Consider the following 13,046-nt stretch of genomic DNA (forward strand, 5'->3'; position numbering starts at 1 on the left):
CCAGTGCAACGTTACTGTACCTACCCAAGACATCAAGTCAACAGAGTGGCGTCACTATCAGTCGAGGTAAGCTACTGTATTCTTCTGACAGTGTTCGAGCGTGTTTAACCTATGTTAAATTGTAAATAGCCTTTTTAGTAGACATGCCGATACTTATCGTGCGCTATCTCCAAGGGAACTGTTCAGACATTTACTACGACTACTGTACAATTATCTCAAAGCATTCCGTTTCGGTTGAGTGTAATGAAATGTGTATGAACGTTGTCATCACTGTACACCGCTACAGTAGCCTACATTAGGCTACTGGGTGTTGCCTGGTAAAAAGTGCCGCGTCTTATTTTGGACCCAAATACAGACCATCTTTGGAAAAACTACTATAAATGTGTCTGGCTAAAATTCGGGTTCATATGTATACTGTTAACGCTCGCCATTGACACCCCATTGTTGTTTCTCAATTTAAGCACGTGCTGTGCTTTTCTAAACGTGCATGGTCTACTATATGACGTTACTACTCAGTTATTATTCATAGGCGCCTCATTTTCCCGTAGTGACAGGTCTGTGCCGCGGTAAAGTGAATGTGTGCATGGTTACCTTTTTGACCATGCTCATACATCATTTCTCTCCAGTAGAAAAAAAATGTAATTTAATCACATGACCTGGAATACTCTGACCATAGGCTAAACTTACCATGACTTCTCTTTCAGTCTGTTTTCTCTTCTATGAACAGCGCCAGTACGACAGAATGGAGTTGTTTACCTCTCTCCTTCTGCTTATCGTGCTCTCTAGCTCGCCTTGGTGTTAGTTTTACCCGCCCTGTCTCTGCCTGTGCACGGAACAAATGCGAAGGGCATCACCTGTCAGACTCAATTGTGCTTGAGTCTCTGTATGAGTTATGAACCGCTACCCCCCTGCCTTGCGCCCAGGGGGACATTCACACAGGGTGTGATGCTGTGGACTAAATCTTTCACCCTTTACTATGCAATTTCATAGTGTCTGTATGTAGAATATTTTCAACAGACATGATATCAGCTCATGATATCTGCAACACAGGGGGAACCTAGGCACTTCAGAGAAACATGCCATTGGAAGTGTTATAACAGTCATACTCTGTTGCAACTGTCCTGAGGCAGAGGAGCTGTGATGCGCCTGGCTCACTCCGTGCCTGATTATTTTCTTGTTTTTCCTAACATCTCAGCAATAAAGCAACAAAACTTCCAGTCGGTTGTGGCGTCCGTCAATTAAAACACAACGCAGAGCAATCGAGGGAGGGGAGAGACGACCTCAGTAATAGTGATGAGTGCTGTTTTGTTCTCGCCGTTACAGCCAGGCATAATGCTGTCAGTTGAATACAGACGACTGTGTAAGAGTCTGTGGGGTGCGATCACTCCCCTTTCCATCCATCCTGTCAGCACCACTAAGCATTCGTTTTATGGGTTTCTTGTGTGACTAAGTGGGCGAATACTGGAACAGAGCGTCAGTTTATTGTTTTTATTAGGTTCTGGTGGTTTGAACAGACTCCAAAAGGTGTGTTAAGGACTGCTCTGGCCTAATGAAGAGCTTGTAAATGGTCAATCAGTGTGTTGAGCCATGATTGGCGCTCCATTAGGAGGAGATTTGAGCTCCAATATGAGGTCTGACATCACAGGGGAACAGACATGCACATATTTTCTGGCTCTAGGCCTTTCAAAGTGTTCAGTGCTTAAGGCAAAGTTTACCAGAATTGTTCATTTAGGGTTTACATTTAACATAGTCTTTTTGATCAGTGCTATGATGAGAATGAGAGTTTGGTGGTGCAGTTTTTGTAATAAATATTTCAGTTAAGGAAGACCATATATCAAAAAGATGTTCATTTTGAATTTTGTTTTTCTTGCTGGAGTGTACAAGTTATTCTATGAATTATTCATGTTTTAACTTGGCTCAGACTCGCCGACGCTTACCACCTCAGCCAGGATTTTCATCCATCACGGAGTTCCTCTTCTTGCCCTGCTGTTTCGTCTGTGGTTAACTTCCATGTGCCATTCATCACGCCTTTTGTTTACGGAGGCTGCCGCTATTTGAATTTTAATGAGGCTGTTCAGAGTTCCTGCCTTGCCCAAGAGGAAGCACCCTGTATTAGGACGTCAGGTATCTGTCAGCAACTCTCCAGAGTACTGTTCTGGCCCACTGATGCATTTTAGAGTCACACTGCGCCGCGTTCAAGCAAGGAGCCTCTTAAAACAGCAGGCCGTCCTTGGTGTTGTTTCAGCTTTGACCACTGTTGATGCTTGGCCGTTGTAGCTTCCTGCCCTTATTTAGTGAAATAGCTACCCCCGGAATAACTGCCACATTCAGACCCTGAGGTTCTATTTTAGTGTGAGTGTGAAATGCACCCTCCAGCTGAATTGAGTGTTCAGGATTTCTTTCTTTTTGGTTCGTTTGGTGTCCCTTCTGCAAGTCTGTTTGTGTGTCTACCTATCTCAAGTCCAGATTTGCATTTCTCCTTCACCATGGAGTGTCCTTTAAGAGAGAGTGAGGAGGGAGAAAATATCCTTGAGAAGCACATGAGGTAATTTTCTACGGGTGAGCTGCTGTGTCAAATTTTTTATTTCTAGAAGGCAGTGCGGCTTCTATTTCTGTCATTGGGATTGTAGTCCCACACAGGTTGTGGGATGGCTGCGGGACATATCTGCCTTGAGTGGCAGCAGGCTGTGTCTTAAGTCCCCCAGCTGCCATGCCAGAGCTCCAGCAGGAAATGAGGTTGGAGTCCATCAATGTAGTTAGCCGCTCATCGGGGGGCTAATATTCAATTAGAGGGTCCTGGGGTCGCCGCTGTGCCCAGACACCAGCACTTTGTGCCGTACACAGCATCAAGGACCGACAGATTGACTGCCATTTTAATAAACATGCCGTTCATCTCCTTTATGGATACGTGACAGGACATTAATTACAATAGCAAACAGTATGTTATTAGGCATAGGGTCATGGCCTTGTGGAGTAGTGTTACTGCAGATGTATCTTCTAAAATGTTAGCTTAGTTGTGAGGTTTCATGTTAAACTTGAGATAACAGAGCATGTCATTTATCATGGCTCTACCATTGCGTATTTTCACTTGGCCTTTCTTATGTAATGAGAGAGCTCTGTTTATTGAGCATTATCAGTGAACAAGGTGTTTAAAAGGGAACAGTCTTGAGTTCTTGCCTTGTGAAGAAAAGAATGCCGAGTGTTACGGCAGCCTCTATTTTTAGCACGGTGATTCAAACTCTTATTTCGGTTCCCAGTCCTCACTTATTCATTCAAATGACTCTGAATGATGAATACATGGAAAGTGTCGAGCATCTGGGCAAGACTGTGTTGACCTGGGCGAGCTGTCATGGCGATTAACACAGGGCTTTTGTTACGTTGCTAGCTGCCGCACTCACCTCACTGCCAGTGAGGGTGAGGTCAGAGTGATGTTTTGGCTTAGCTGCTTCCAACATTTCCATGATGTGAGAATATGGAGAGAGATGTTAACAACACTGCATTTGCCTAATGAAAATGAATGCATCATTCCCAACCCCAAAACAACATGCATTTTAGTATTCCTCGGGGGATTGATGCAATTGATGGATTTAATATCATCGCTCTCTACAAGCTGCTGATGTCATTAAGCTGCTGAGTGGATGCTGCGTGTGTCTATAATGTAATGTAAACACTGAGTGCGACATCTTATATTCTTCAGCTGAATTAATTAGCTTGCCACCAAACCCATTAGCCACAATGCACATTAGTGTCATGGAGATGGATGCCAAGGCTTCGTGCAGCTCAAGATGGCCGCCATGTTCCTCAGAGCTGTGATATTGTATGGGAACTCCTCCTTGGTTCTTTGCTGTGATCCCCACGGTGACCGCCGCATAGCTGCGGGGTCGGGACGAGTTATGGGACAGGGTCAGGGCAGGTCGCAAGATGGCCTCCCACAAATTCTTCAAGACCATCAGTGCACCAGCAGCAGCTCTCCATCACGGGCTGCACACTGGCCCACCCCAGTCCAGCACTTAGCACGCGTGAGTGACATGTCACATGGCTCTCCATATTTCACACATCCATATAGCATATATGGAGTAGTGCAGGGCTTTGCTGAGGCAGCTAAACCAGTAGACATCAGATTCATCAGTCTCTCAGCTGTCATAACAACACGCACATCACAGCGATCTCTAAACAAATTCTAGATCGCATTTCCTCAGCCAAGCAGCAACTGTCCTCAATTCGGTTCTATCCTGCGACCTTATTTATAGACAGGCCTGATTGATCCCATTCCCAGTGACTACACCAGTGCGGTCTTGCTCGACACACTTGCTCGCCGCCTCCAGAGAATGTGGCTCCATTGTGTCATTTTCATAGAAAGTCCAGCGGCAGATTGAATCCTTTTGGACAGCCTGCCACACATTCCACGACAAAGGGTCAGCGACGTCACCCCCCATCTGACGAAAATAGCGTGGCACGAGGAATGCTGCAATACTCCTGCTGAGACAGCTTAGACAATACACAATACTACTATTCTCTTATGTTTTGTCTGTCCTGAGTTTAGCATGCCAGGCAACCAGACAGGGAGGTGCATGGAGCTGTCTGAGAAGTCGAGCCTGTAGATGAATGTCTTTTCCCCCATTGAACCACTATGGCTAAAGAGAGTGAATTCTGAAACATGGACATTGCAAAAGTGTGGATGAGACATCATTTACTGTATATATTTTTTTTGTCATAGTGTCGCCACCTATAAGTATATCACATCAGGTTCATTTAGTTTTTTGGATTGATCAGGCATGAATAAATAAAGAACACAACTATACATAACAGCTTTTCAGAAGTCAGTACAACACTTTATATCAAGAATCTTCATGACGGTGTGCCTGAAAGTAAGAGGATACAAGTATGCATGTATTATTACATTTTAGTAATCCTATACCATACCTTAAGATAACTCTTTATCTTTAACCATGTCACTGATTTGTTGCAGCTGAAGAACACAAGTGTCTTCAGCATGACTGAATCAGTAGAAGTTGCCATGACAGCAGCTACCTCTTTCCTCAAGTCCTCAAGTCCTTGATGATATCAGTTATGTAGAGGAGTACTATTGGCATATTGTCATATATCCAGGACAGTTTCAACTTTATACTCAGAAGTCCCTTGAAAGTCAAAACAAACAGCCTGACAGTCAAAAGGGATGATTAGACAAAATGTTAAATACTAAATGAGTTGGTGATGGCTGGGACATCTTTCTGTTCCTTTGGAAAAGATTTAGTGTGTGGCGCACGCTGTCCCTTTCTATTTCCCCACCCTATGGAGTAGCTGCCTTGACGCCTTCAGATGTCCCTGGCAGCGGTAATGGGAAAACCTAAGCAAAGGTAACAAAGAGAAATGGCTCCTCCTGTTTAAGTTGCTAAGCACACCGTGACTGTTGTGCTGCCATCACTCAGATGGGAGGCGTGGTGGGATTGAAGTTTATTTCAAAGCTGATACCATGTCTCTATCAAATTGGAGGCTCTTTGTAGAAAAAAATTGGCTCGGTATTATTTCAACCTCATTTTTAATGACATTTTCAGGCCAGGAATTGTAAGCTCTCTATGGTTTGCTTCAGTGCTTCGATGCCAGTTTTTATATGATGCATGTAAAGACGTCTTTGATCATGGACGCTTCTGTATATTTCTTGTGCAAAGTACAAGTGTAATTTGCTCTGCAGTGTATTCAACATGAGTCTGACCTTGCCCAAGTGTTAATTATGTTGATGGAGGGTGGAACAGTCTGTCATAAGCATATGGTGTTAGACATGAGGTCACCACTCTCAATTTGAATCCTCGCAATCACAAAAGAGCACCCATAAGCTAATTGCAATGCGTTCCTCTCAGCACAGTTACAAACCCAGTTAATGGGGGGAAGGCTTTCGCTCAGAGAAGTAACTAATTACTCTTCTCCCATTTCCCATGAATCTCCAGCTGGTAATTTGCATCCCGCAGCAGTTCACTTCCTGAGGAGGACTGATGGATTAGAAGCGTCCCTCGGTTGGGGAAGAGGTTACCAAGCATATCAGTGTATGTAATTACCATATGCCCACACAGCAATTTAAGCCTCTCACCAAATTAGACGTTAATGCTGTAGCTTTCATGTTCTCTAAATGCCCAGGCGAGTGTTCCCTGTCCCAGTCTTGACGTTCCTCTTCCCTCTCTCCCGTGGCTCGCCATGTGAGAGCTTTCTGCGGTGACATCGGAGATAGTCGCCATAATTAAGGGATTTGGCAAATGGCAGCATTGTCAGTTATGTGACGTGCGATGCAGTGTTTTCAGGACAATGCAGCCCTTGCTGTCTCTGGCCTTTCCACCTCCTCTCCTCTCCTTGAGGACAGAACCAGTCTCTCCACAGAATGGTTCCTCTCTTCTGCCGTTCCCCTCTCCACCGCCGCCGCCGCCCCCATGATCTGTCTCGTGCACGAGAAGTGTCTGCTTTCGGGAAAACGTTCTCAGGTCAAACCGCATGGCTGACGGCCACCGCTCGCTCGCGGATCACTGCGCCGTTTTCCTCCCCCCTGGTCGTGTAGGAGCTCCTCGCTGTGCCTTAAGAAACACATAAAGGCTCGTATTGTTGCCTTCTCCCGGGCCTTCCCGCTGCCCGATTCCAACAGTGGGGAGAGGAAATCTATCCACAGCCTCCCACAAAAGCATCGGCTCATACCTCTGAGGAAATCAGGCGCGGATCCTGGGAAGAAAAGCTCTTTAAGCATCCCGCTCCTCCTCAGATGAAATGCGATGCGAGATAAAAAATTGCATTCTCTGTGGCCTTTTGTTGTCTTCCAAATGCATGGGAAATGACATTTCAAATATGAATGGTCATTTAGCATTCCCACAGTGTTCTGTAAGGACATGAAAGCCTTGATTTACCATCAGAGCACAAAGGGCTTTCACATAAAGCTCCTCTGTTGTGTTTTTACATCAGTTTGTGACTGCGTCACTTCATGATTTACTCTCTGATCTACCAGAGTGCAGTTAGTTAATCAGTGGCGACTAGACATTGTCATTCTCTTGAAGCAGCTCTAAGATTACATCTCCATATTCCAATGTAGACTGCCCCCAAATGTTAAACTAATTTTGCTATTATGCTTCAAAGGGATTTGATTTCTGATGACGTGAAGGCTACTCTACTAAAAGGCTGTTCCAATTGAATTACCATAGTGAGATATGACTCAAATCCCTCACTAACTTCCCGCAATGCCCTTAGTAGCAGGCAATCACACACGTAATGCAATCACACAAGCAATTTCTCCTGCAGCAGGTGAGGTAAACCTCCCTGTTTATATTGTTGTGTATTGTGTATCTACAATCAACCATATGGTGTACATGACCTGTACCGGTAAGTGGTCACCGTTTACAGTAAATGGAGGAAAAGCACCAATTAGCATAACATAAAAGCACAGCCATTATATCATGCCTGAGCCATCTAATGCTACAGTAAATGAGCTAAGGAGTTAGAGTAGCTATGTAGGAGGAAAACAGACAAACTCATACCATAGAGAGGAACCATAGGGATACATAAGTGACAGGACATAGTGGTTCATAATTCTCAAAATGCATTCATTACCATTGAAAATAGTTTGATTGCATTAGTATATTGGAGAAGTGTCCTTGGTTTGCCTTCCAAATCTCTTGTTAGTTTAATCTGACTGTACTCCTCACTGACTCTCTCCCTTTGAAATATGAATACATGTTTAACCTGTACTTGTCATATCTGCAGTTCAGCTCACATCAACCGCTCAACAGATTAGTCTTTACACAGTGTTTTTTATGATTCTGAATTACTGTTAGTCAGGCATGTTGCCTCTTAACAGTTTGAAACTTTGAGTACTATAATATTCTGTTTCTGTCCACTGTTGATACACATACAGTACGAGAGTTGAGTCCTTCAGCTGCCTTGCCCAACATCCACCCCCAGTACAACAGTGCTCTTCGCCAGGCTCTGTCTATACTGGCCAATGTAGCCATTTGCATTGCTCCCCCACGCTCCCCTCCTCTTTACTGTATAGAGTGATTAGAGCAGACAGCAGGCGAGTTCAATGGGAGACTGTAATTGAATTATTAATCCCCGTGCGCCCGGTCAGACTCTCTAGGGGACGTGTTCACTAGTCTCCGTCCGCACCCAGAGGTACAGTTGGGCCTCACAGTGGAGGAGCTGGACCTTTTCGCCCACGGACACTTTGCGAGGCCTTGCCACTGCCAAATGTTGTTTTTCTCACAGATAACAGCGCTACTCCACTCTACTTGAAGCCTATATGTCACATCAACGCATATCAACATTAATAGAATCAAGAGCTGCTCAAGTGGGTGTCCTTGGTGGATGTGTGGCTCTGGGAGGCGCGGGCACACTGGAGAGCTTTCACTGGCCATTTCTGCTCTCATCTATTTACGAGTGTGTGTCATGCTTTCCTTATCAGCCGCATGTGTGAGCTGCCACTTTTTGAAGGACTTTGGAGATTTCTCTGCTTCCCTTTTTTTCAGCGCGGCCTTAAAATCACTCCCGCAGGAAATGATTCCGGGCGCCCGCCACCGCCGCGGCGTTAGGGCCACTTTGTTATTACTCTCCCGTATGATTTCCTCTCTTTCAAAGTCATTTCCCAAGCCAAAAGCTGCTGGATGTCACCCGCCAGCTCGGTCCCAAAAAAAAGTACTTTTCTGCAGCCAGGGCCACTGTTTTATTTATTTGTTTGTTTGTTTATTTATTTATTTAGTTTTATTTTGTTTTTCGAGTGAGACGCAGAGCCAGCAGCGGCTCGACTGTCTGAGTGGACTGGTACGTGCCGGTGCAAGTGAGCGAGTGGGTGATGATGATCACTTTAACGCCGGCTCAGCTTCGACAAGGCATCACGTTGCGCGAGGGCAGGGCTAAGGGCTGAGCGCCGGGTACCTGTGGCATTAAAAATAGCCGCTGCGTCGACCCCCCTCTTCCACCCCAGGCACACGCAGAGAAGGCAGCAGCTGCCCTTTTTGTCCTCATTATGCAGTTAATGTTTTTCCCCCATCTTGCTCTGAGTATTACTGTGGAGTGCTGCAGTGGCTTCGAGAGACAAATGGTGCTCCTTGTGTTGCACTTACGTAAGGCTGATGAAAACCCCAGGAAGAGCAGGAGGCGTGTGAGTGTGTTTGTGGGCGTGTGAGTGTATGGGGGTGTGTGTGTGTGTGTTTGTGCCTGTGTTTTAACATGTTTGTGCGCGTTTATGTGTGCATGCTGGTGTGTATGCGTGTGTGTGTGTGTGGGGGTTGGTGTGTGCCTGTGTGTGGGGTGGGTTGAGTTGTTGCTGGCCTGCTAGGTAAAGGGATAGCCCTGTGACAGGTGGTCTCGTCGTGCCAGCGAACCAGACACAGAGCGCTTTTGACAAGACCACCACACACCCTTCCCCCTCCCCCCCTCTAGTCCTCCTCCTCGCCCCGCCGCCTCCTCCCTCCTCCCTCTCCCCCGGGGTTGATTTCCTCTTCCACCCCAGCAACCCCCCGCCCGCCAGCCCCCGTCTCTGCAGCGGGGTCATAATGAGTTTCAGCAGGGCAACATTCTCCCCGGCTCAAGCCTATCCAATTCCATCTGCGGGGTTGTGTGTGTGTGGGGGGGGGGGGGGGGGGGGAACAGCACCTGAGGCACTTAGAGACACCAGCGGCCGCTAATGGCATGATAATGGCCTGTTCAGTGGCTCCTCCGCCGCGCCTCTGCCCGCCGGGTCAGGCGATAGGCTGGGATGGGACTGTGGGCCCCGGTGTCACTGTTTTTATGAGCGGTGCGTGTTTGGAGCTGCTGCTGTTTGCTGGAGGAGTGGGTGTAAAATCACTGGTTTGGGTAAGTAGAAACATCGGCTGAGGCTCAGTGACTTCACAGCGCTGGCAGTTAAAGATAATGTTTCTGTAGAAGGGCTATGTGCATAGTTTGTGTGTATGTGTGTGTGTGTGTGTGTGTTTAGGCGTAGGAAGATGAAATGTCTGAAGAAGCGGGAAATTATGTGATTGCTTCTGTCCCCAGCACGAGAAATAGGGCAGTCTAATATCGCTAGCAGATTACTTTGCATTTTACAAGACTCTCTCTGCTAAGCTACAATCTCTCTCCTTTTCCTGCACACAGAACCTTGTTTCATTTCTCCATGTCGGGCCTGAAAATCTGGAGTTAACACGCCGCTGTGGATCTGTCACAAAGTGACTTGCAGTTGGACCTGAGTCGACTTCCTGTTTTTGCCTCAGCTGCTGTGCTGCAGGTGCACTCAGGTGGTGTTATTGCCCATCCAAACCAGGTGTTAACTTCCTGCACAGCTGCTCCGCTAATAGGCGCTGCTGCAGTGAATATCCGAACACACTCAGGGGATGATGGCCTCCCTACTTGGCAGCAGTCCAGAGGGGAGATATACCTACCCTGCTATAATCCGTTCTGTGTGAAAATGCCGTATCTATATCCATTTTCTTCTATAAGTAGCCCCCAAGAGCATTTTCTCTATCATAATGCCCATGCTATTCTTTGGGTCTCTGATTCTGTGTGGTTTGGTAAACATACTGTAGATTTATCTCGTTCGAGCACTAGATGGCACTCTAGATGCACCGTCCGTGTGAACAGGAGGCAGGTCTGGACCAGAAATCCGTGCAGAGCGCTTTTATCACACTCAGACAGTTCCTGACGTGGATATTTTATTAATCAGCGGGGTTCAAAAAAAAAAAAAAAATCTGCAGTGGCTCCATGTCTGTATTTTCACCAAAATCTTGATAATTATCAATCAGCTAATTGCTTAGAGAAAATGAGGGTCATTACAGGCAGTCTGTCATGGAGGATGATCGCACTGCACACCATAGAGCAGTAAGTGAATGTATAATTAAAAGCTATTTACACTGGATGGATCTTCGGCTAACAGACAATGTCATGAATTCATTATTCTTCACTCCGTGTTGTGGAATGTGGCAAAACTAAGCATTATGCATCGCCTATTTAGCCCTCCGGGATGTTGAGGCTTTTTATGAATTTTATTTTATTTATTTATATTTCCGTATTTTATGATGCAATAAGGAGGCTGTTTGATGTCACAATCAGCCTTTTTCCTGTAATTAATATGAAACACTGTCAGACATGCCTTGCTTTAAAGGTACAACACACTGTTAGAAATCTATATTGAACATATCCAGGGTATGACTTGCACTGAAGCTTTGATAGTTTTGCATGTTGCTGATGCCAAATGTGTGTCTGTATGGGTGAGCAAAGACAGACGGTGTGGCGGGTGACCACCTCTGTCCTGGCCCGCTCGGTGCGGCTGGCGAAACACTCCGCCGTGATCCGTTTAAGTAGATTGCTCTCATTCCGAGGAGCCGCTGGAGGAGGAATGTGCTTTCTGCACGTTCCTGCTAATCGGCGCTGGGCTGGGGATTACGCGCCCGCTGAAAGGATACACTCTATCCCTCACCGTTAATACTGACAAGCAAGACCGACCGAGAACTGTGTCAGTCTTGCGCAATTACACAAAGGTTTAAGCAAATGTCAGAGCGCTCCAACTTCCGCCCACACCCGTGAGCGCCCCCACACTCCCAGCATGCTTCACATTTGGATGCTTCAGCATCGGCCGAGCAGCATCTCATAGGTGATGCTAGCATGACATGAAACATGCTTCATCTTGACAACAGGGGCATTTATCACTGGCTTGGACGTGCGTGCTGTGATGCACGCACCTGAATAAATGTGTTATGAACAGCGGCTGCAATCGGCTCTTGGAAACAATCAGCCTTTATGGTGATTAAGACAATTAAGAGGCATTATGCTCAGTAGTAAGTATTATGAGCATTGTAATCAGTATTAGTAGTAAGGATTTTGAACGTACTTTCCCTGTAGAATATGTTATAACACAACCTGTGAGGGGTGTGGGTTTGGCAGTGAATCCATTGGCTTTGAAAGGAATCTGGTCCATTTACAGCCGCAGACAGTCGGGTCGGGGGGGTTGACGGGCGAGTCAAGAGTTGCGTGCTAGACTTGAGCGAGGGATCGGATCATACCGCGGGGGGAAACGGCACGAGGTGTGGAGCCGGGTGTGTGTGCGGTTTGTTGTGCATTTGGACGGGCGGCGGCAGAGTGGAGGGAGAGAGGCTGGAAGCATGTGTGGAGATAAAGCACTTCCAGGCGGGAGGCGGAGAGGCCCTTTGTGGAGGCCTCTGAATAATGGACGAGGATAGGAGCCTATCAGACACTTTAACCATTTATGTAAAGAGAGGAATGGCTTCCTTTTTTTTCCTCCCGCTCGCCTCAATATTTTGCTCCTTTCAAACGCGAGGAGCCGCAGACTGCGGAAGGTGAATCTCGAGCCGAGACTGGGCGTGAATTAAACATATTCCTTTCCATTTACTTTGACCTTTATTGGTATGTATGAAGCGGTTAAGTGGGCTGTGCTTAAGAGCCTCCGATGGTGGCGTCTTTGAAATAATCCACTCTAGGCAGCCAGCAAGCGCACGGCGGGAGAGCGCGTGTATTTTTCCGACACGCAAGAGCCGTCAAACAGAAAGTGTAACATTCCAAGTTCTGGGACCAAAAACCAGCCTTCTTAGATTGGGCTGGAAGTGCCAACTCGCGGGTTCTAAGACTGTACACTGAGACCCAATTCTTTCCTCAGAAACATCTTTTTTTTTCCCCTCCTCCCTTCCCTGTGAGCCTGAACAAAGATGCCCTATGTGAGGCCATCATTTTTATGGTGTGAGAGGAACACCCAGACTGGGTTTTTTTTTTTTTTTTGGCTGACAGGCCAACTGCACACAAAGACCCGGTTCATGTGCTGTGCTTTTGAGGTACCCGGTCAAATGAGCACTTGCTGGGCTGGTTAGTACTCTTGCCTTGGGCTTTGTTTCCCAGCTGCAACAAAGCAGAAAACAGAAGCCGCATACAGTACAGTCGAGAGTATACTGTTTCAGCTCTACTGTTCCCTTCACTCCATATCAACATCACAGGCGTTGCGTCAACCATCTCAGTTTTCACACAAGAAGCGACTCTTGTCATCCCATCATGCGCTTTATTGCACGAGGGTGACGCCACAACCAGGAATAAGCTCA

General features: G+C 46.5%; 1 protein-coding gene across 1 annotated transcript in view; it reads left to right on the top strand.

Annotated features, from left to right (window-relative positions):
- The window catches only part of mid2 (midline 2), a 98,454-nt gene continuing 85,408 nt past the window's right edge, over positions 1-13,046 (top strand). The window contains exon 1 of the mRNA XM_062524419.1: positions 1-66. The gene's annotated coding sequence lies outside the window, so the exon portion shown is untranslated. The remainder of the gene's footprint in view (positions 67-13,046) is intronic.

The sequence above is a fragment of the Sardina pilchardus genome, chromosome 21 (assembly GCF_963854185.1).
Source record: "Sardina pilchardus chromosome 21, fSarPil1.1, whole genome shotgun sequence".
NCBI lineage: Eukaryota > Metazoa > Chordata > Actinopteri > Clupeiformes > Clupeidae > Sardina > Sardina pilchardus.